General features: G+C 41.6%; 1 long non-coding RNA gene across 14 annotated transcripts in view; it reads left to right on the forward strand.

Moving 5' to 3' along the window:
* Positions 1-22,755, forward strand: part of LOC118245679 (uncharacterized) — a 68,704-nt gene that overhangs the window by 11,774 nt on the left and 34,175 nt on the right. For 7 of the 14 annotated variants that reach the window (XR_007708568.1, XR_004777925.1, XR_004777940.1 and 4 more), the window contains 10 exons: positions 4,091-4,246; positions 6,039-6,408; positions 6,979-7,119; positions 7,945-8,128; positions 9,194-9,434; positions 17,289-17,405; positions 19,654-19,818; positions 21,617-21,755; positions 22,133-22,244; positions 22,481-22,597. This is a non-coding gene — a long non-coding RNA (uncharacterized LOC118245679). Of the gene's footprint in view, positions 1-4,090; positions 4,247-6,038; positions 6,409-6,978; positions 7,120-7,944; positions 8,129-9,193; positions 9,435-15,253; positions 15,402-17,288; positions 17,406-18,764; positions 18,899-19,653; positions 19,819-21,616; positions 21,756-22,132; positions 22,245-22,480; positions 22,598-22,755 lie in introns of all 14 variants that reach the window. The other 7 variants (XR_007708565.1, XR_007708569.1, XR_007708567.1 and 4 more) reach the window with 7 other exon arrangements.

Consider the following 22,755-nt stretch of genomic DNA (forward strand, 5'->3'; position numbering starts at 1 on the left):
TTTCCATTTTCCATTGCTGATTGAGTTCCCCTATGATCTTGTCTAACATACAGGAACACTGAAACTGTATCAAGAATGTATTCTCCCTTGTGCCCTACCACACAGAAAAATCACGCAATCAAGTTCCCCATTTGAGTGTGTGAGGAGTATTTCCTGTCTCCTCCCTTTGACTGCTTCGTCCTTCTAGATTTGGGCTCTCTGGGACAGAGCTGTCTGCCACCGCGCGCGAGGCTGTGAGTGCTGCTGTACTGGAGAGAGCCAGCTCTCGTTGCAGTCTGCTCCTTGGGCGTTTCTTCGAGGGCTGAGTTAGAAGGCTGGTGGGTGGCTTGCTTACTTCTCTAGGGGAAGCCAGTGCAGCGAGTGGGCTGTGTGAGGAGTTCTTCTTCATTCTGCCTGGCACTGAGCGTGACTGGATACATCAGAAATCCCAGAACTGCTCAGATCTGATCCCTGTCTGCACACATACACAGCACTGGTCTCCAGGGAGCTGGGGCTACGACACTGGAGGATACAAGTTGAATTACCATGCCAGTCCCTGGCGGGGGGTTAGGAGCAATGGCAGAATAAATACTTACAACTTGCTTTCATGTTGCATTGTGCTGGACTTGTTCTTTGGTGCCATGAGTTGTACCTGGTGATCCTTGTGGTTCCCTTCCATCTTGGGATATTCCGTGATGCAATGATTCCCTTCTCCAGTGCTGCTTTGATTTCATCCTAAAGCCTTCATTTGACATTAGCCTCTTGTGGGTTGCTGGCCAGCAGGTCTGTGTAGCAGCAGGCCCACCAGTCTTCCTGCAGGGAGTTAAAGGAGTTTTTGGAGAAATTGAGTGATTCCCGAAATCCACCACTTTCTTCTCTGGCGATTCCCTGAATTTGAACTGGCCCTGGTGTCTGGGACAGCTGGGCAGCAGGTTAGGGAGGAAAGCAGCACTGGTGTTAGTGTGTTTCACGTGCTTGGGGCTGCTGATGTTAGGTGCTGTAAGCAAAAGTTTTATGAGAAGAGGGTTGTGGGTGAGGGAGAATCATTGCTATCAGGTGAACTAGGGGGTAGCACTTTGCCATCTTAGCACACAGGACAGGCTGAGGAGAAGGAATGATTGACAGAACAAAAAGTCTTCTTAGTCTGGGCAATGTGAGCTTGTCACAGTAGTTAAATAGCTGCAAGCCTACTACTGCGTGCTTCTCAAGGGGCAGGTCATTCATTACAAGGCACGGCAGAGTGCAGCATGCTTAGGGCTTTGAGGTGCTGACAAGCTGATACCACCCAGAATAACTGCGGAGAGCATGGTCATGGCCCACACGAGATACAGTTTTACAAACTGAAAAAGTTACAGCCTGCCACCCTTGAAGACAACACGCAGCATACGTACCGAAACCTAACACTGCCTTGCTTTCTGCCTCCGCAGCAGCTGCATACACGTGTTCAGCCCCAGGCATCTGGGAATGGCCTAACTGTGCTGGGTAGAGCAGCGGGCTGGAGAGAGATACTGCTAAGGCGTGTAGATCCCTGGCAAGACAGAGCCCATGTGAGGATGTGGAGGCAATATTGTGAGTCGGAGAGATTGCAGGACTGAGTTAGGTAAGAGAATGCAAGAACACGCTCATAGGGCCACTTAGTGGAGAGCAAGAAAGGGTTTTACTGTTTGTGGCTTGAGGGATGGGGCAAGGAGTGATGGCTCAGCTTGGGAAGGTAGAGGAGAATCTGGCTGGGCTGCGGTAATCTTAAAACATACCCAGAGTTTGCAATTTATCTCGGACCAGATTGGAAATGTTAAATATTTTTCAGCAGTGCTTACAAGCATCTGACAGTCACGGTGTTGGCTGTCCAACTCGCTACCCAGAGCACTGACAATTTGTCCCCTCTTGTTTGTCATATGCACCTGCAGATTTAATACTTCTCTTTTGGAGAATGCAGCATTTTTCTGTCCTGTGAAACAATGCCTCTCTTCTGCCATTCCATTGGAGATGTGTTGCGATGATATCACTTCCTAGCAAGGGGTTGGTGAATCACTTTGTTGGTGTTCATGAATCACTTCTTCGCTATCAGTTTCTGCACTGGTCTTAATATAGTTTCCAAAGGCAAAAATCATCATTGCAGAGACCTCCTACTTTTTGTTAGAGACAATACTGGGCTTATCTCATTGCCTGACTTAGCAAGCCCAAGCTCCCAGCATGCTGCAAAAGAGCTCTCCCAAATCTGTTCCTGCAGCTGAAGTTATTGCCACCCGTCCAGTTGCTTTCCACCCCTGCAGAGACAGGATTGCTCACAGCAGAGCAGGGAGAGGGAGCATATACATTTGTCTCAGAGGCTCAGGTGGCAAGCCTGATACTTGGTTTAAAGCTACCTTCCCTCCTCACTTAAATGGCTGGACTTTTCACTAGAGTGCTTAAATCCGAGGTACTTGCTCAGTTTTATTGCTCTGCCATGGGTCTGATAACCTCTGCACGGGAGCAGAAGCACTCTGAACTGCCACAGGTAGGTGTGCTAAGGCTCTTCTGCTCGACACTTGGTCAAGAGCCTCCTATATTTTATTGCCTACCTAGGCAGTGTAACTGATTGTTCATCTTCTCCATCAACTTTGTGATGTAATGTAGGCAGGAAGCTGGAGGAAGCAGGTCCCTCAAATTCCTTTGTCTAAGGGAAGAACAGGCTGTGTGGTTCTGTCGAGGGAACGTCAGTGGTCTTTGACACCCGTCTTGTAATGCATTGGCACAGGGCTTTTTTCTAGGGGAAAAGGAGTTGTGCGCGGTGCGAACTTAATGTTGTAAGGGTAAAGGTTTATTCTCGGCACAGCCTGAGGCTGCTTTAAGTAGTCCTTATGACACCACTAGTATTTTGGCAACCACAAGGCCAGGGAACTGCACAGGCAGCTTGGAGGAGCCTCTGCCCATTGCCTCATGTGATGGGGCAAGCATGCCTCAGACGCAAAGACCTAACTGATCTCTCTGATCCAGCACAGCGTGCTCTGGCAACTCCGCTGCTGCCTTTGGAGGGTGTTTTCCCACTGTTTTGCCTTGACCATTGTGATTTGCCATTTCTCTGTAATACATTACACATTGCCAGCTGGTATTTGTAACATTCCCCAGCAGAATTTTAAAATGAAAATTCCTCTGTGGAGGTCAGCATGCCATGCGGGACACGGCCTGCGTGTGGGCAGCATCTGACAGATTCCTGTCACTGTTACCCAGCAGGCTTGTCAGAAACCACAGCACCTGCCTGCGGACTGCACTAGCACAGCATTACCAGCCAAAGTGGGAAGCATCAACGGTGTTGGTCGCTGTATGTGTTTGTGTTCGTAGTCCTTCCCTGCTATGCTGGACGCGTTATGAATGTCTGCATGGATAGTTACATGTGTTAGGATAATGGTACCAGATACCATTCAGTGCTGAGCAGCCCACGTGTAATTATTGTAACATAAAAGCAGCTCAGAATATTGCTTAAGAGTTTTTCAGTTATCAGTGACTTTTCTACACATAGGCAGATAAGGAGGGAACCTGGCTGAAAGATTGCTCACTCCAGAATTAGTGCCAAGGATCAGATCTTTCTGACCCCATCGCTAGGAAGATCTGTTCCCACATTCGTAGTGTGCCTGTGTGCTGGAGATTTTTCTGTTTCATTTATCATTTGTGATGGATGAAGTCACTTGAAATCTGTTTTTTATACCAAAAGGTTATTTGGCTTTTTCTGCCTGCATTGCAGCTGTTAGTGTGTTTCATGTGTGTTATTAGCACTCTGTAGCAGAATGCCATTTTGTGCCCAATAGGATTTAACAAAATAGCCATTGCTTCACCCTTTCTCTAAGCTTGCCTGCAGTTCAAGCTGCTTAATTTTCCATGTGGTCTGGTGTCAGCCTCCCATTGTAAATTATCCGCCCTTGCGACCACAGGCTGATTTTTCTTACTCCGTTCAATGGAGCTACTGATGAGTAAGGTTTAACAAGTCAAGTTAATGTTAGGAGAATACCTGTGAGTATTTCATAGTTGCATAATTTTTACTTATTTGGTAAGTTTTGTAGGGCTGCTTGGTTCCCTCAAAATACATGACCGTGGAAATCAGTTGATTTGAATGCAACCTTTTTTTCATCTGCAGTCCCTGGAGGATTCTAATTGCAGTGTTGCCTTGTGACTGTGCTGAATTAAGAAACAGAGCTGAGCTGAAGTTCCCAGACCAAGAGATGTGATGGCTACTTTTTTATGCTTTTTCATCTAAACAATATCCAGCAATGTCTAAGTCTTTTTGCATTGTGTAAGTTCAGTGCTTTTGAAAAAAAAATGCTATTTTTTAAAAACCTATTACAATTTAAGAAAATAATGAGTCCTCTTCCCCCTCATTTGCTCACTTTCTCCTTCTGTATGTTTAATATTGTTAACTGAACATATTTGAAAACTTTCAGATAATGTGCCATTTTATAGACAAAGGAAGGAAAAACCCAACAACCTTATACTCTGCCTGTAGGAGCGTCAGTCAAAGTTTGGCAATTTTTGCAAATGTAATATGTAGTCCATCAGCTAAGGAGAAAAGGGGAGTGAAGTTACAGATGCTAAATAAAGACAGGATGAGATTATTCAAAAAGGCAGGAGGAAGGATTTGGAGCAGAGGATGGAGGATACTTGGTGAGAAAGACCCAACAATAAGGGTCAGCTTTGCTCCCATGGAATCTGAATGTTATCCCAAAATTACTGAAGTGTGACATCCAAAGCCTTCTCAGGGAGAAAGCTTAGCCCAGAGGGCAGCATGGGATAAGGCTCAAAGCACGGACAAGAAAAGGAGACGTGTGAGAAACACGGACTGAAAGAACAAGAAAAGTAGATGGAGTGAGTGTGTGAGTAGGGAGGAGAAAAAGGAGAGGGGGAAGTGGGAACAGCATGGGATAAGGCTTTGTAAAAGTGAACGGGGGTCTTGAGCACAATCAAATAGAGTTTTCCCCAAAAGTATCAGTGGTCTTAAGGCCAGCTTAAGAGTTGGAATTCAATCAGAAAGCAGAGTGAATTACAGCAATTCTGCTGTGTGTTAGGTTGGTATTTGGAGTTTCAAGCTTTGTTTTACCTCTGGACTCCTTGATCTTGCACAGTCCCATCAGAGTAGTTGTGAGCAACGGAGGTTTCAGGGTAAGTTCCTATCCTTGAACAGCTGCGCTGGTCACGTGCAGTTTTAGTAAAGGCTGTCCCCAGGGTGAAGGTAGGCTGGTGGAGCTAGCAGCTGTTCAGTTCTCCTAAGAGATGTATCCTCTTCCAAACCTCACAGGAATAGCCATGCAAAGTGATTTTCAGTGGCTTTTAGGAAAGCAACACTGAACGTGCCATAGATATGACCAGGTAGCATTTTTCCCTGTCTGTGCACTGACACTGTGTCTGCAGAGCTCTGTTTGATAAAAATCTGGGGCAGCTGAAGGACAGGCAGGCTATTCTGGTGCTGGAGAAGGTGGAGGTGTTCCTCTGCTACATGGGGAAATACTGGTGCGTGCTGAAACTTTTATTAAAAAGACCACTGATTAGAAGATGTAAATGTGATGCTTTAAAAAAAAAGTAACTCACAAATAGAGGCAAAACTAGTAATGAGCTGAACAATTAGCTTATCTTTTACCTTTCTAGATACTCAAACAGCTACAGATTCATCTACAATTTAAAATTAGTCTAGAAGAGGTTAAAGCATTGGTTTGAGGCCATTACACTCTTCCTGATTGGTTTATGATATTTTCCTAGGGGACGAGTGCCTTTCTTCAAATTATCTTAACCTTCACTTTATTATCATTACTCGTCAAGTTAATTGTTATCTCTGTCAGAGATCACAAACCCTCCACAAATCTGATTGTATTTTCTTACATGTTTTTATCTACCGAAAGGTGAAGATGCATTAAAAAAATAAATGAACTTTGATGGCAGTTTGTTGCAGTGAGGAATCACAAACAGATTTTCAGTACAGCAAGTTTCTGTAAAAGTTTAGCGATGTACATGAGTCTGTACAACATATCTGAAATTCTGTATGTACTTTCAGGTTTGCTTTTGTTCCACGTGTGTCTTTTCCTCTTTCTTCCCAGTTATCATTTTGAAAATGTTGGAGGAACCACGGCTGAGTGTTCTCCTGCTCCCACCCATGCTTTGGGATGCGAAAGAATAACATGAGCACATAGAGGCCTCCACTTCCTCTTGGCTGCATCTGGACCATTTTATTAGGCAATGCACTGAGCCTGTGATCAGTCTGAGAGCAGCTGATGATGAGCAGCGCCAGAATATGGTACTGGGCTGCTGATCAATTTTGCATCTTTCAGAAGACTTGAAAAATTAGATTCAAGAAGCATCACTCTCATAAGCCACAGTCTCACCATGAGGACATTAGGGCAGCCACATCTGTACAAAATACCTTCACCAGCAATCTTTCACCCTCTGACAAATCTTTTCTTCTTGAAGGTAACTGTGGGTGGTCTTCCTTTGTCTAATTTCTGTAAATTCGGTACATCACTTTCTAGTTATGCAGCTGATACTCGTGTTTATGTGAATGGCCATTTAAAAAAGGAAAGATCAGATGTTTGTTGTTTCATTTCAACATAAATCAAACTTTGTATTCACATAGCAATTCTAGTTTAGCCCCAGGAATAGCTTTAGTATTGCTAAGTGTCTGGAGAGTATTGACTACAGAGACATGGTTTTAAGCAGGCTGTAATAGTTTCTACAGCTGCTAACAGTTCCTAGAAGAAAGGCAGTATTATTCACCGGTGTTTAAAATGTGCATGACTTGCATTGCACAGAAGTCAGATTGGGAGAATGTCAGAATTTTTTTTCTGAGATTCTGCCAGGAAAGTCTTCAATAACTGGAGAAATTCTTTTCACTGGTGAAATCAACATGCAGCACATTGTGTTATTATAATTGCTTATAGCTCACCATGAAAGTTGTCTTTGTATGCGTGGATGTACGGCTTGTACTGTTTTGTTTTTATTTATTCTGCATTCTTTATTATAATGTTCTTTCCTTTTTTCCAGACCAGAAAGATTGTTATTGAGCTTTCCACAAAGCTGAAATAACGCTGTGTGTTAAAAAAATGTTAACAATTTGAAGAAGTTATAAAAATTTATAAGTTGACTGAATACTTTGGAAATTTCTGCATATTTTAATATAAATAGGTAATGCAAATGTTTGTTCTTTGCATTTAGAGGTGGGTCTCTGTTTTCTAAAGGTCTTGTATATAAATTTGATTCTCACAATTACATTAGAACAAAACAAGTATTTTTTCAGGTTGCATAATAGGAAAAAATGTATTTGCAAAAGACACAAAACATACATGGTTATCTCTGAATGTCATATAGCCACGAAATTTAACATAAATAGTATCAGTTGTTTGAATGACTTCATTACATGAAGTTAGGGGACTGCATGTTGCAGTCAGCTGAGGTCCTTCCATTCAGTTCCATGTGTCCTGGGTTGGCCCACAAAGAGAAAGACTGTGCTGCATCTAGCTGAGAAATAAGAGGAAAGGAAATTTTTATAGTTATCTTGAAGTTCCAGATTGCGCTGGTAGAACTTGCATAGAAATTCAGTTACGGAAAATCAAAGATGTAGGAGTTATGTTAGATGAATTTTGTGTAGCAGTGAGCTCAAGCTTTATTCATAACTGAAATAATGAAATAGAATAAGAGGGTCCAAAAGAAATAAAGGAGGAGTAGAAATTGGTGAAAGGAAAAGGGTGAGTGATAGATCACAGGGAGGTGAGAAAGGGCCTAAATGGTAAGACAGGTTTAACAAAGATTACTCCAAATGTAAACAAGTCAAATGTTACGATCCACTGGAGATGCTCTCTGGGAGAATATCTGAAAAGAAAGATATCATGCTGCTTGTTTTGGTGTTTATTTTTTATTTGGGAGGGGATGGGGGAGCAGTGTGAGTTTTGGGTAGTGTGCAGAAGGGGTTTGAGATTTGCTGAATGAGAATGGATGTCTGTTTCTCCACAGCCATTGCAGCCACTGGGAATGGACCTGGAGGGCTGTAGCTTTAGTGGGGGCCCCTGGACTGCATGCTGCGTGCAGTTGGCATTCTTCACCTGTGCTTCTGAGGTACCTCTTCCAGTTCTGTTTTGTCCAAAAGGAATCCAGGCTGCGCAACTGGGGCCTGCTCTGTGATGCAAAGTGCAGCACGGTAAGTGGGGCAGTTGAGGGGCTGTCTTCAAAAGCGTGCTCCAGCTCTGAACATGAACACACCCTGTGAAACTTGAGGGCAGGAGTGGTGACAGGGCAGGGGATACTCAGAATCCGCTAGTCCGTGCTACAGGCGCTGGCAGCGTATAGAGCTGAGAGCAGTGACAGCCATAAGGAATACAGCAGGTGAAGAGATCGCAGTGATCAGTATTGCAGGGTGATCACTCTGGGAAAGAGGAAGGGAGAATGATTGATGCAAATCTGAGTAGGTGTGTTAGGAATAAAATAAAAAAGATACCAACCCCTTAACACACATCTTAGAAGAAGGATTTGGGGGTGGTTTTATCTGATGAAACAATGCTGTCCAGTGAGCACATTCACACCAGAAGGGAAAAAAAAAAAAACTTTTTAGATTTAGGCAAGGTAACAGTAAAGTTAGCTAAAGTTCTGCAGTGTCTGTCGTAGACTCAGGATAATGAATTGCTCAGGAAAGTTGGTGCCTGCCCTAAGGTTACCGTAATTCAGTACTTCAGTACGGATTCTGTCCTGTCATATTGGTCATGAAATTTTGAAGGGACTAGCTGCATGTTGCAACATCAGCACCATTAAAAAATGTGCCAAACTAACACACAACAGTCCCAGGTTTGGGATGTGCTGTTTTTATAGATCTTTTTCTCAAGACATCCTGGCATGTACTTTGGTGAGTTGAAAGGCTTCGTTGGTCATTGTGACCAGTGCAATGAAATATCATTGCTGCTAGCTGGTGGTTTGCTCTGTAGTAAGCTGCTTCTAATTTTCAAAGGCTGCTTTCCAAATGGCTATCACTATGGTAAATGAATCCAATCACTATGGTAAATGAATCTTTTTAAGCCTATACTCACAAAACTAAATTCAGTTCAGTAAACTGTTGATTCTTGAGTCTTTTATGAGCACTTCTCACTGTAACATTATCTTGGATCATTAATTTTGAGTGTTAAAAATGAATGATTGGTAATGGGGAGTTATCAAAGACTCATTTCCATGTTCCCTGTCAGTATGCCACTTCATACTGTGTTTATTCTCACAGAGCCTGTCATACAGAAGTACCATTTTACAGAGCACAGACACAGAGAGAATTAATGATGTGCATAAGTCTGCGTAAGGAAATATGTTACAGAACTGATCTTGGGTTTTCTCAGCTTCTGATGTTTAGCCACTGGACTGGCTCTCCTCGTGCTCCTCAGCACAGTTACATTCCTTTCTCACTGTGGCTCTTGGTCATCCCATCCAGCACAGCCAAGGAGGCTGCCACAGATAACAGCGATCAGGTGAGTCTGAACGTGACAGGATTATATCAAATAATGTAATGAATAGCTGAGACAAATAAATGTGTTATGTACCAAAGTATAACGTGTTTATGTATGCCAGTACTTTGAAAACACTTTGTTAAAAAGAGCTATTATTCTTGCTTGAAGCAATAGGCATGTACAACAGTTTGGCTTCTGAACTTTGCTAAAATTATTTGCTAATAAGATTTTGGCTTATGAAAGATGATGAAATGCACAAGCAGAACACAAATATCTTTACTAGATCTTGTAAGCAATTGTGAAGATAATTTTTAACAATGTTAGGATTTTCCAGGCCTCTTTCAAAATGACTGTGCTGCCTTGCTAAATACGCTGATTGCTGTGTGCCTTTGTCTAAGAACAGTTGGCCTTAATTGCTTCTGAGCAATATTTCCTTGGAAGCTCTCAGATAAAAGGCAGCACAGAGAAATCTGAAAGAATCTCTACTTAGAAACTGGCCATGTTCAATCTGTAAAGTATGTAGATTTTTTTTTTTCCTGGGGAAAGGCAGAAGAGGGCAATAGGTGCAGGATGTGGAGGGAAGAAGCAGTGCCATGACCCTGTAGCATTGCTGCATGTTGAGTCACAGAGTGACATTTAAACAATTCTCATTGCACCCAATATGAAAAACTATGATGCATGTCAAATTGCTGGTCGTCCTAGAGAAAGATTAGGAGAAAAAAGGTCAAGGCACCAAATCCATAGGTAGCCTTTCCCATGCTTCCAATGTTGGGGGAGCTTACCAGCAAAACCTCAAGCCAAATGGTTCTTTAATGCCTTTTCTTTTTCTTTTTTTTGAGGGAATGAATGGCTCCGGACTTTCCATCTTTAGAGCTGGTGGTTTCCATACCACAGTGATTCAGCCAGCATGAACTCTTGACCAAATCCCATTTTGTTTCCTGGTTTTATTTTTCTAAAATATTTTACATTTAGCAGGGCATAAAGGCCTCCCTAGCATGTGATGGAGTAAGAAGGAGATCTGTGCTCTTTTTACTGGTTAGCTTTCTCAGAGGATGGTTCTCTGTGCTTCTGAAAACATTGCAACTGAAGCAATTAAAAAGAATCACTGAATTTTGACTAAAACTAAGACTAAATCCTTATGTGGTCTTGGCTTTTTGATCATGTGTGTTTATGTGGAATTCCCTTTGAGGTTTAATAAGAGGTCTGATTTTTATATGAGGAATATGCCCTGCCTGAAATGTTCTAAGGTTTAATCAGTGTGTTATTACATAGGAAGCTCATATACATTTGTTTAGTTGCTAGATAAATAGATTAGTGTTGATGACAATTTCAGAGGATAATAGGTTGTTAAATTAATGTGGACGGCCTTGTTCCTTTGCCTTGTTGGATGTTTTCTGGTGACTGAATTCTCTGGGGCACCCTTTTTAAGGACTATGCTGGTGGTTATCCCAGTTACTATGTAAGTTGTAGGTTCAGTAAGGACCTAGAGTAGCTTGGCTCTGGGGTGAGAGAGAGATGCCAGACAGGAAATCTATAGCCTTGGAAAGCTACAAATAAAAGAAATTATGCTCTGAAAGTTAAAAACATAAAATGTTCTTTCAAAAGTTAATACATTTATATAGATACATTATCCCAAATGGTACATCATGAGTATTAAAATACTGCTATAATAGTTTTGAGACCTAAGATGCAAACAGATTACAGTTCACCTTTGTGAAAACACAGCATTATTTCCTTCAGTTCCTTCATTATTTCCTTCCCTGCATCCTCTTGTTATTCAACAGACAAGAATATAGGTATGTCCAGGTTTGTTTCAGAGGCCCCTTTGTGCGTTGACCCCCATTGTCTGCTTTGTTTTTCACACTACTCTCCCATCTCTATATATATTTTTCCCCATTCTCCAGTAATTCATTGTCTGTCTCTGATTCTACATGGCTGCCTTTGGCTGTGGGCTGAGACAAGCTAGTTGAGTGAGGCTATCCTTCTTTTCAAATGTCAGTACTTTTTGAATGGTACAGGTCATCTAAAATGACGTGTATGATATGTATAGATGTATGAGTTTGCTAATAACATTGCTGCTGATTAACAAATAGTCAGGTCACAAAAGTGTCCGTACTAAGGTTGTCTTCTCAGTGAAAATTCAGCTTTTTTTTTTAGTGGATGTGCACTGAGACAAGGTTTTGTAACATAATCATATAGGGTTGGTTTTTTTTTGTTGTTTGTTTTTGTTTGTTTGTTTTTACCTTCTAGCACAGTCTTTGAATAGAGAAATCAGTAGGGAGCTGGTACAGCCATTGCTGCTTGTGTTGTTACTTGAAATGTGGCTCTGTATCCACCTCCACATGGCACTGAATATCGTGTCATCTTGGCCTTGGATGAGTCTATGTCTAGTCACATTGCACATATTGCATGTGTAGCCTGTAGGGGAGCAGGTAAACATCCTTGCAGCTGTGGCTTTGGAATCATTGATAATAGATTGCATTGCTGAAGTCAGTGATATACAATCAAATTAACATCTGTAATTACCTGTGAAATCTCATAATTTCACATTCCAAAATGTGAAGGACAACCACCTTTCTGCACATCATTTTCAAGTGCGTCTGGTCCAGTGTGAGTATCTTGTCCTGGAGTGGGAAGCAAGTGCTATACCATACGTGGATGAAACGGTTCAGTTTTTGACCTTATGGTATCCCATAAATTTTCCATAAAATCCCGTGAGTTCTCTTAATACTCTCAAAATGCTATACAATGTTTTGTTGTAAAGTGAGGATCAGTTTATTCTTGGTACAAATGTGTAAGTTTTTATGTTCATGTTTTGTGATTTGCAAGTTATAAAGTATCATCTGCTTTGTTCTTCTGAAAAAAAATGTTTAGCAGCAAGATGCTATTCTCAAAACTTTGATAGTTTGCATGGGAATTACTAGCTTCTTGCAGACTACTCCTGAGGGATTTTTCAGTTATCTTAGGCAAAACAAATGATTTAATTATTTTCATCAGACTTGAATCTTTAGCATATTCCTCCCTTTGAATGTGAAGCCTTATATAGCCTTGATTTTCTTCCTGAACAGGGTAAGATGGAAAAGAAAGAGAAATTATTTCAGCTAAGTGAATAATTCACACACAAGAATTTTTCCAGAGTACCTAACCTTCTCTGTTTGCATCATATTGATGATGTGCTTGCTGTTCGCTGATATTTATGTACCTTTCATATTATTATTAAAAACAAAACAAAAAAAACGCTGTGAAACACTGTTCTGTGAGCCATTGTTGGCTTGATGGGGTTTGGCTGCTCTTGGTGTTTTTTGTTTGCATGAAAGCCTGAACACTTCCAAAACAAACGCTCCTGAGAGAATGTAAACTTCACTTTCCCTGAAGACCGTTCTGTGAAGCTCAGATGCTGGCTTCTGTTAAGTACTTTTGCTGTTAAAACTGAGTTACACAAATGTTTGTGGATGGTACACAGAAAAGGTGCGCACAGAATACTTAAGGTAATGAAATGCAGGAAAAGGTCTGCAGCACAGACTTTGGCTCTTAAAGTGTGTCAAGCTCTTTCTGTACCTGGAGATTCCTATTGTGTAGGATCTTCATACACATAAGAGATGAAACTTTTACTTAGTCAAGTGCTGGAAGAGTCACTGGTTTACAATCTGCATCTCTCACATAGCTTTTTCAGTCTTGTACCTGCTAGCAAGATGTTTGTGTTCTTCAGACTGCTGCTACCTGCTGGAGCTGATAAGGACGGTGTGGGATACTGTACTGTATGTGACGGCTGTTCACTGCAGCTGGTTCCTTCTGCTGCTATCAAAAGGTGGCTAGTACCTTTTTGCTTCCCTCATTGATCTAAAAGCTCAGACTTCAAAGCATTAACTGAATTTCTTCTTCATGCATTGCGAAGTCAGGGGTTGCATTGAAGTGAGTGTGTTCTGTGCTGCTCATGAGAAATCTGGCATTTGTACCAGAGACAGCACGTTACTAAATTGTCTTCTTGAAAAGGATCCTTCAGGATATGATACTGTCATCGCCTGTTAGCAGTACAGCCACAGGTGGGGCTTAGTTGTCACTGGTGCAGTGAGTGCCTGAGCCAGCAGGGCAGAACAGCACAGGCAGCAGTTAAAGCAGTACAAGGCCCCAGATTAGCCGAGGCTTAAATGCTTTGCTCTATTACGGCATCACTGCGGCTCCCAGGGAAACAGCCCAGACTTCATGTGGTGCAGCCTGTGTTGATGGCCAAACCACCCAGCCTGAGGACTGTGGTGAAGCTGTGGCCATACTAACTGCGTCCTCTGCCTCCTGCTGAAGGCCTCGGGCCTCCCATTCAGCAGCATGTAGAAATATCTTACAATCAAAAAAGTGTGAGTAATCTCGCACAGCTTCATGGCACTTGTCTGCATAGATTTAACCTTGTGGTTCTGAAGGTGGCTTCAGAGGGCGTCCAGTCGCCCAAGGGTTCGGTGCCTTGCAGCCTTTGAGGAATGGGTGAGGTGTGAATGGGCGGGACATGACTGGGTTGGGTCAGAGGCGAGGAACTGGTAGGAGAAACCACCTTTGTACCAGGACCATTTTACCATTCCCCTGAGGGTCAGGGGAAAGTAGGTAAGGAAGACCTGGACCTCTAGATGTGGAACTAGAGTGGGGAAGGGAAGAGCCAGACAGGAAGGTACAGTAATCTGGCATGAAGCTGGATAAGGGCAGGAGGATTGAAGGTAGTGTCTTAGAGTGGAGGGATGCTGAGAGATGATGGGAGTGGGGCTTGGGAGTGAATGGAAGAAAGAAGGACACCATGTACTTGCAGAAGTACAGTATATGCTATCTGGTACTCACTTGCGCCTGCAATAGAGAGATCCTGTGTGGGTCTGCAGTTTTGAAAACATCTATTTATTTTGTCTGCCTCCATGATTAGGAGGCCAATTTAGGGCTTATCTACTTGGGGAAATCCCTGCAAAATAGGCTAGGGTATGAATTTACAGCCTACTTAAAGACCCATCAGAAAATGCAGTGTAAATTCACACTTCAGCTTACTTCACAGGAACTCCCCCGCAGAAACAAACCCTCAGAGTCACCTCTGTACCTCAGTCTGGTGCTAAAAGTGAGTGGAATCTTCTCAAAGTGTGGGCCTCCAATTCCTTTTTTATAGCTGGGTTTTTCTGTCTCTTGGGTTTTTCTGCAGCCAGTGTAAATCACTGTAGCTTTGCTGAGGTTGGAGAGCTGGGCCACTTCACAGTGCTCAGGATCTGACCCTTTACCTCAAGTAACCTTTTATTATCAATTGGCTGGAGGATATTTTCCTTTTTACTGGCTTCATTATTAAGTTGTTCATTCACTCCCACCACTGCTGATGTCTTTTTTTTTTCTTTCTTTTTTTTTTTCTGTGAATTTTGTGTTGTGTTTTTCCTCCCATGTAATTTCCTAGTAGTGAACTAGTGACAGAGTGGGCTGCTGGTATTTCATCTTGTGGCTGGAGAGGTCAGGCTGCTTCTGATACAGACAAACACTCCATTACAGTAAACTCACAGAAAGTTTCCTTTTCAACCTGAAAGGAGAAGGAAACAAACTCCACCAATGGGCTTTCAAGAATTATTTCTGTGAGCTGAACTAACACTAAATGCCAGTTTGGTAATATTCTGCATAGAGAAGGAAAAAAAGAGAAGACATTGTATTTCTTCTTTCTCTCTTCCTTAGCAGATTTGACTTGAGTTTTGGGTTAGATTAGATTGTAATCCTGCAGTGAAAACACCAAACATTTGCACTGTGCATTATTGAAATTGATCATTGCTGATGTCTAGATAAAAGAGCAAAAAGGTCTAAACCTTCAAAGTTACTTGTCTGCTTCTGGTATTTAGGAAAACTTGCTTCTCGTCAGGAAGAACTCAGTGATGAGGCAGATACATAGTGCAGAGATAAAGGATCTCAGCTCTGAAGGATCGCATCAGAGCAAATACTCCCTGCTTCGCCTCTCCAAAGCTCTGAGCCAAACCTGTACGTAGTAAGGTACATGAAAAGCTGATGGGACGCTTTTATTGCCTCCTCTTTTGCTTATTGTTTTTCAGTGTTTACAAAAGCATACCTGGTTGCCCAATTTGACTGTAACAGCAGTCCATGGCATTGAAACCCTTCTGGCAGATTGCTGCCCTATGATATGGTGCCCTCTGTGGAAATTCAGTCCTGCACGCAGCCACAGTGTGTCTGGAAATCCCTCTGTGTTGGGCCTTCTTTGTTCATTGGGGGAGTTCTGCACAAGTGATTTTTAGGTTATTTTTTCATTCGAGTGTATGTCCAGTGAAAACCATTTTCACCAGTAAACTGAAGTCAGGATTTCTCTAGAGATGCCATGTTGAACTACTACTGTGCTATTACTGTATTGAGTTTTATGTTTGTTTGTTTTTCTCCATATTTCTTGGAGTTCAAGGATTGCAAATATATTTAAAAAAATGAAATTTCATACACTCTAAAATTCTAATACCCACAATAACCACCAAGTCCTGTGGATTCATACTATCTATTATTCATTCTTCTCTTGAATGACATGTTTCTATTCATTGGAGTAATGTAATTTCTATAGAGAACATTATCAAACTAACACACATGTAATCACCACTATCCTAGTACTAATGCATGTCACATGTTTAATGAATGCTATTTGGCCTTTGACTGTTCTTTGTGGGGTCTGTTAAGCATCCATCTCATTCTTTATATGTCAGTAGTCCAGATAATTCAAAAGGTTAAGTGTAATTAGCAGGCATTGGTAGCAGTAGTACTGTTCTTTTGAGTTACATATGGATAGTTGTTTGCATGCTTGGTGCCAGCTGCTTGAAAGGTGAGGTTTATTATCTGGTTAAAAAGAACTAAAATGTAACTGTCCATCTCTACAAGATAATGAAACATTCTTTGCTGCAGTCTACAGCAAGTGTAAAAAACACTGTCCCTGTCTACTTTATGGCAATTTGATTTAAATATATTAGACTGCTCCAGGGTATACAGAGGAGTCTAATCTGGTATCTGTGGTGCAGTTGCATGTACCCAATATTGCAGTGTTCTCTGTGTATGGAATAATTTGACATGTAAAATGTGCTCCCTGCTTCTCAGGGGAGAGACAAATGTAACAGCGTATTGTCTTACTGTTAGCTGCTTGGACTTAGCTGAAATCCCTGTTATTACAAAGACATGAATAAAATTAATCTAAGCGTAGAAGGAATAGGAGCTGCAAGATAATAAATATTTATGTCCCAAACTTGACATGGTATCATAAATCAATAAATTTTAAAGAGATTTAATTCTTCTTTGTGCCTAATTACTTGACCTGTGGCACCAGTTTGCTTCGATTTGTTTTTGTGGTAACTTGTGTAATCTTATGCTTCCTCTTTCTACAGAAAATTTAGTATTGTTTGCTGATTTCCTCTTTAAATGCACTCAAAATTCCCTGTTTGCTAAATTAAGAAACCAGTAATGTGGAATGAAAAAGACACATCACATTTCATTGCCTAAGCTGTGATTTGTGGACTTTGACATGTGTTGTCAATTATTAAAATCTGTGATTATGCCAAATAAGTAATGTTTTATTTTCCCTACCATTCTGGTACTACACTTACATAGTTTTGCATATTAAAAAGCTGGTTAAAAAGTAATTACAAATTTGGTTAATTTAAATGTGGGATCATATTATCAATCGAAAAATTTTATTGGAAAGAAGGCTTTGTAGTTGAAGCTGGTCTGTTCCTTGAATGAATATTGCAAGGTCCAATGTGGACCAAGCGAAAAGAAAGTCAGTTGATGTGTGCACACATTTGTCCTAGGTGTAAGTTACAAACATTGCATGCACCTGGCATTCTTCTCCCATCTTTCACACACTGACTTTTACTATTTATGTAATACTTGTAGGGAAGAGACTGTCCTCTTGCTGCTCTTGCTCTGTGGTGTATCTATCTGTAGACAGCCTGGCTAATTTATAAGTCCTGGAATCAGGATCCTACAAGGAGTTGTACAGGATAAACCACTGTAAGTAGTGCTCTCAAAGTATTCACTTTATGTTACATAATAAGCATATTTCAGTTGGTGGCATACACTTGAATGTGGCTGACCTTGTAAAAGCTGTTTGGTGAGGGATATTCTCCTAAGCATGGGGAGCCTAGTGGAGCAGCCAGTGCCTGGCTGCCTGGCGCTGATCTGACTCAAATGGAAACACTTTTTCTTTCCAGCTGTAGCTGAGGGAGGCATTTACTGTTCTGCTTCAGCCACAGGGTAGGTATGAGCCCATCCATATTGGTATCTCACTGCCATTGCAGTGTCCGTGCCAACTGTATCTTTAAAGACATCCTGGTCGCTCTGGTCAAAATTCCCATTTAAAAAGAATAGTTAGAATTGTTTCAGAGGGAGAACAATCCACAAGTCAGTGATCAACAAAGTGTTAAATGAAGAGTGATGTGTGTCTCTTGCAGTCTTCAAACCTACAGTAAGCCTTTTCAGAGGCTGACTGTGCCATATTTCATCTAGCTACCTGCTTTGTGTGTTCGGAATGAAAATGCACAAAATCCCATTCCCTCCAAGGAGATAAAGGGCCATGTCACACCACACAGCTGGGTGTTTCAGAGCCAGTCAAACTTGATCCAGTCCCTGGGCCTGTTTCTCTGTGGCTTGAACTGCCCTTCTCATGGGCACGGCAGAAACCCTCAGTGCAAAATGGGCAAGACCACTGGAGCACAAGGTCACTGTGTGCAAATCTTGTACCTCTGCAGGACATTGTGGCTCTCTTGGGTCATTTCAGCTTCCTGACAGTGCTGCTATTGCTGAGAGAACATCAGCAGCCTCTCTTTTGTTCTGTGCCCCTTCCAAGAATTCTGAAGCCAGCAGAAGGGAGTCTGGCTGCTTTGACACTGGCGGAGCTGCCTTCTTCCCTGCCACTTCCCCATCTGTGCAGCTTGGGTCCAATCAGACTCTTTACAGAAGGGTAAAAGCACTGCAGAAGCCAAGCCAAGGAAATAAATCAAAGCTACATTGGAAGGACAGGGTTACAGGTGTTATTCTAGACAGAAAATTTCACAAAGCATACCAAGAGAACACAGAAGAAATCACTTGGTTTCCAAGCCGTTGGTCCAATGATTCCTTTTCTTCCTCTCTGTTTGAAAATGTACATAGCATGTGACCTGGCAGTTGCCTTTGCATTGGGCATAGATGAGATACACGTTTACACACAGGGAAGCTGTGGCACATTTGAGTATCATGTAGAACAGCTTTTGGCTTTTTGTGTTATTGTCATTAAAATCTGTTGTTTCATTACTGCTTTTATCTTAGTTTTATACAGTTATTGTGTCAGGAAGCCACAGTTTGAATTCTTTTTTCATTTGTCTTCACCATTAGACACATTCAAAAGAAGACGACCATCCCGATAGGATATATCTCATCCTACTTGAGCTGTCAGAAGGCTAGCGATCCAGTCCAAGCGAAGTGTATGGGCTCTCTCTTTCCCTCATCAGTAAACAAGGATTCATCAGGTGCATAAGGCAGTGAATCATCTAGTGATACCGTCCTTCTCCACTGGTGAAGAAGGGAGTGTGGATGACCAGCCTAGGCTACGCATTAACTTTAGGCTAAGACGGACATGCTTTTCTTGCTCAGAGCCAGGGAAGTGTGAGTTTAGTTTCCGATTAGCAAAGTTTAGATGAAAATGAGCATAAAGAGAGCCTGGAGTGTTCGAAGTCTGTAAAGGCAGCAATTGTCCACAGACAGATCGATGTCCTGCAGATGCTTAAGTAAAGTGTATATGCCCAAAGCTCCTCTGCCATGTCTTCTCTGAGCATCACTTGCATGATGAGGCATGGATAGAGGTTCTCTTTCACCAAGACTGTACATGCAGCTGTAAGTTCTGGCAGGTTGTACTTAGCTAGTGTGGAAATACTTCAGTCTAGTACCACCAGGTGGACTGAGTTTCTGTCAGAAGCCTCACTCCTGGATTCCTTATGCCAGCAGCTTATCTAGGTCAGTTAGAGGCTGGAATTTCTCCTTCCTGAAGCACTTTTCCTTTTGGAAATAAAAGCATACTGGTATGAAGATGCTCTGAAATGAAAGTTTGTTCCCCTTCCTGTGGGACATACGTGCACCTTTTAGATCACTGTTGCTTTGTTCATACAAGGTAAAGCAGGGGCTGCATCAGAGCTAAAGAGACCATTTATGCTGCTAGATAGCATGGTGCAAACAGGCATTTGTTGTAAATAAGCACTGAAACATAATTACAAATGTATCTTTACAGTTTATGAAAAATATCTTTCCTCTGGATAAAAGAGAGCTACTGTGAGTCCTCTTCCACCGTGATCAAGTTATTTGCAGTGTATAATGTGAAAGACAAGTCTGGAAGTTTTAGATATCATCTTTTGAAGAGAATGAAACTAGATTCAGTACAGCTGTCTGTAGTAAGGTAATGTCTAACAACAACTGCAACACAGGTATTATTTCAAGAGTCTTTGTTCCTCACCTTTTTATACATGTATAAATATTGTCTTAGATTATCTGATTTATCTAACTTGTGCTTTAGTTCATTATCTGTAGTGTTGTAATGCAGATCTAAGACTAATTCTGGAGATGATCTGAATTATTTCATAGTTATGAAAAATCCTTCGGAGGTATCTGACTGTTTACAGAGGAGTGTCTTGCTGTACCAAACTCCAGATTTCTCAGCACAGCCAAATCTCCTTTTAGTATATTATAGGTTAATTAGCTCTTCATCTTGAGTCAGAATCTGTTTCTCTGAGGTTGAAGTTAAAAAAAAAAAAAAAAAAAGACAAAATGGGAAATGTAAAGAAGTAACTGTGATCTTTGACACATGGATTTGGTACCATCTGTTAACATGACTTCTAAAGTCAGTATCAAATTTGTTTGTTAGTTGGATTTTCATGCTGTGGATAACATCTCCCTTCGTTGTGAAGCTGTCAGATGTAGCTCCCTTGAGAAAGCCTCCCTGCCAGTCGAATATCTGCAGCAAAATCCTCTCCTGCTCAGAACTGCCATGCTTCCAGAAAGCAGTGACACTGTTTATTCCAGCTGAGAATCTATCCCAGGAAATCCTTCAAGGGCAGGCTCTGACTGGGCAGCGAACCAAATGTCACCCCAGAGGAGCAACTGCCATGAAAACACTTACTGGTGTTTCCCCAGATGTGTTGGAGGCCTGTTGTTTTCCCAAGCCACAGAATAGAACATTGCTATTTTGTTCTGCAGAGTATTACTTTGCCATTAATTTCATCTGTTTTCCCCTCTATCAGAAGTGTTGATGTTTTTGAATTTTCATCTTCTTTTTCACTGCTTGTGTCTTCCAAAAGCAAAGTGTTGGAAGGGACTTCACAAGCTTATCTATCCAGAGCTGGCCAACCTGTGCCTTGGAGATGTGTGCAGCTGTTGAGCATTATTCCAAGGGTGTCTCTCACATTGGATTGGGACAGTATCATGTGCAAAGGTGTTTGTCCTTACCAGAGCTGCTAGGTTGTCTGGTCTCCTAGCTGTGGGTGGCAGTGAGCTAGCAAGGATTGCTACACCAGCAGCTCTGAGATGCTCAAACCATCTTGCTGAGGAGAAACGGGGTGTGGTCAGTCTCTCCAGCCTATCAATTTCTCCTGGATTTCCTGTACCCTTCAGCTCACTGACATACATGGTACATAACTCATTGATCTCAGCAGTGTAAAGACTCTGTGTTTTGTTAAACTGGCCTCTCCAGCACAGTCTGTTTCTCTGGATCTGCTCTTAACGACCTCCACTCTGAACCCTCTGCAGTTAACCACTCCTGATGCTTCACTATCAATTTTTTTGAAGATTTTTTCTTGTGTATGTGCTTTCACACATCAGGTATTAGTTCTTTTCTTGTTGCTCCCATTGGTGTGTGGAGACTTGTCACCATATACCACAACACTATCCTCTGTCTCAGCTGCAGAGGCTGATGGCATCAGGCTGTATATATTCTTACTGTATAGCATTTTCTAGTCCCATTTCCTTTCTTGGTCACACAAGGACAGGAGAAGGAGTTTGGAGGAATTAAATGAGATCAAAATTTCTCTTTTGAAAACTGTACAGAGAGTAACCACCACTCTCCTAGAAGAGGAGCAGAAAATAGCAGCTTGCGTCACTTTGTATGATGATGACTGCAATAAGAATGGGAAATAGTACACTTCCCTCATGTCTTTTGCAGCCTCTGGAGTTGATGAATGATAATTTTGGTTCCTTCTCAGATTGAGGAGTGGATGACTAATGTCGTTGTGACTGGTGCCATCTAATTGGCTCAAAAGAATCTTCTGGTTCTCATGATTGGCATCACTTCCATCATGTGCAAGCCATTGGAGAGCAAAGACCATCTTTTGAACTGTCATGGTATGAACAAGATGTAAAAGTATTGAGTTCCTGAAGCAATTCAATGTATATGAAGTATGTCTGAATCAGTACTCTGATCTTCCTGTGCAGCAACTCATGATGACTGATCTATTTCTACAGTTGCTAATTTTATTACGTTAAAAAACACTTGGTGTTAAAGTGACTTTTATGCAAAGTTTATATGAAGTTGTGATTTAAGAAGGACTCACCAGGAAGGTATAACTGAAATATTTTGCTTTGAGTCAGTTTGATCCATTTCAAAACAGTTTGTTGAGCTAGATTGCAGCTTATTGCTTAATATTAACCCTAAGCCATTTGCCTGAACTGCTGTGGTATTTCTGGGACAGGTGACATTGTATCCTGATTATTTCTTACAGCCACCCCCAGCTCTCCATTGCCTAACCGAGGGTGCATTGCAATTGCTGTTCTTACCTACTGTAGTGGTGGATCATGGGAAAAAGCTTGCTCAGAGAGCCTCATTCTGGATGGGTAAGAAAATCTGTTTGTCAAATTGGGTCAAAAAAATATTTTGCTTTGGGTCAACTCATTGAAATTAAATATTTCAATTCAGAAATACCAAAACATTTAATTTTTCATCAAAACTGTGGAAATAAAATATTTGGCACTTGCTAATGTCAGATTTTGAAGGTAAGGGTGTGAATTTTTCAAGTTATATTGACAGGAGATTCCTCCGTACCACATAACAGCAGATGTTCTTAACACAGGCCTGATGGGGAGAGATGGCACTCAGGTGATGAAGAAATACTCCACACTATTCACCAGCCTAGCGAGAAGGCGGCTTTGTGCTCATTTTGAAAGAGGCCAGTGCAAAAGTTAGCTAGGTAAGTGAAAATTACACGTAGAAGAAAAACATTTGAAAGTCAGCAGAGAGAACACTACAGTAGGATCCTTGGAAGGTTAAGAGGACAATGTGAATACAAACAGGGAAAAAAATGGAAAGGATCTGAGGTTGTAGCATAGAACCAAGTTAAATACTTAA

Source organism: Cygnus atratus, chromosome 7 (genome assembly GCF_013377495.2).
Source record: "Cygnus atratus isolate AKBS03 ecotype Queensland, Australia chromosome 7, CAtr_DNAZoo_HiC_assembly, whole genome shotgun sequence".
NCBI classification, from domain to species: domain Eukaryota; kingdom Metazoa; phylum Chordata; class Aves; order Anseriformes; family Anatidae; genus Cygnus; species Cygnus atratus.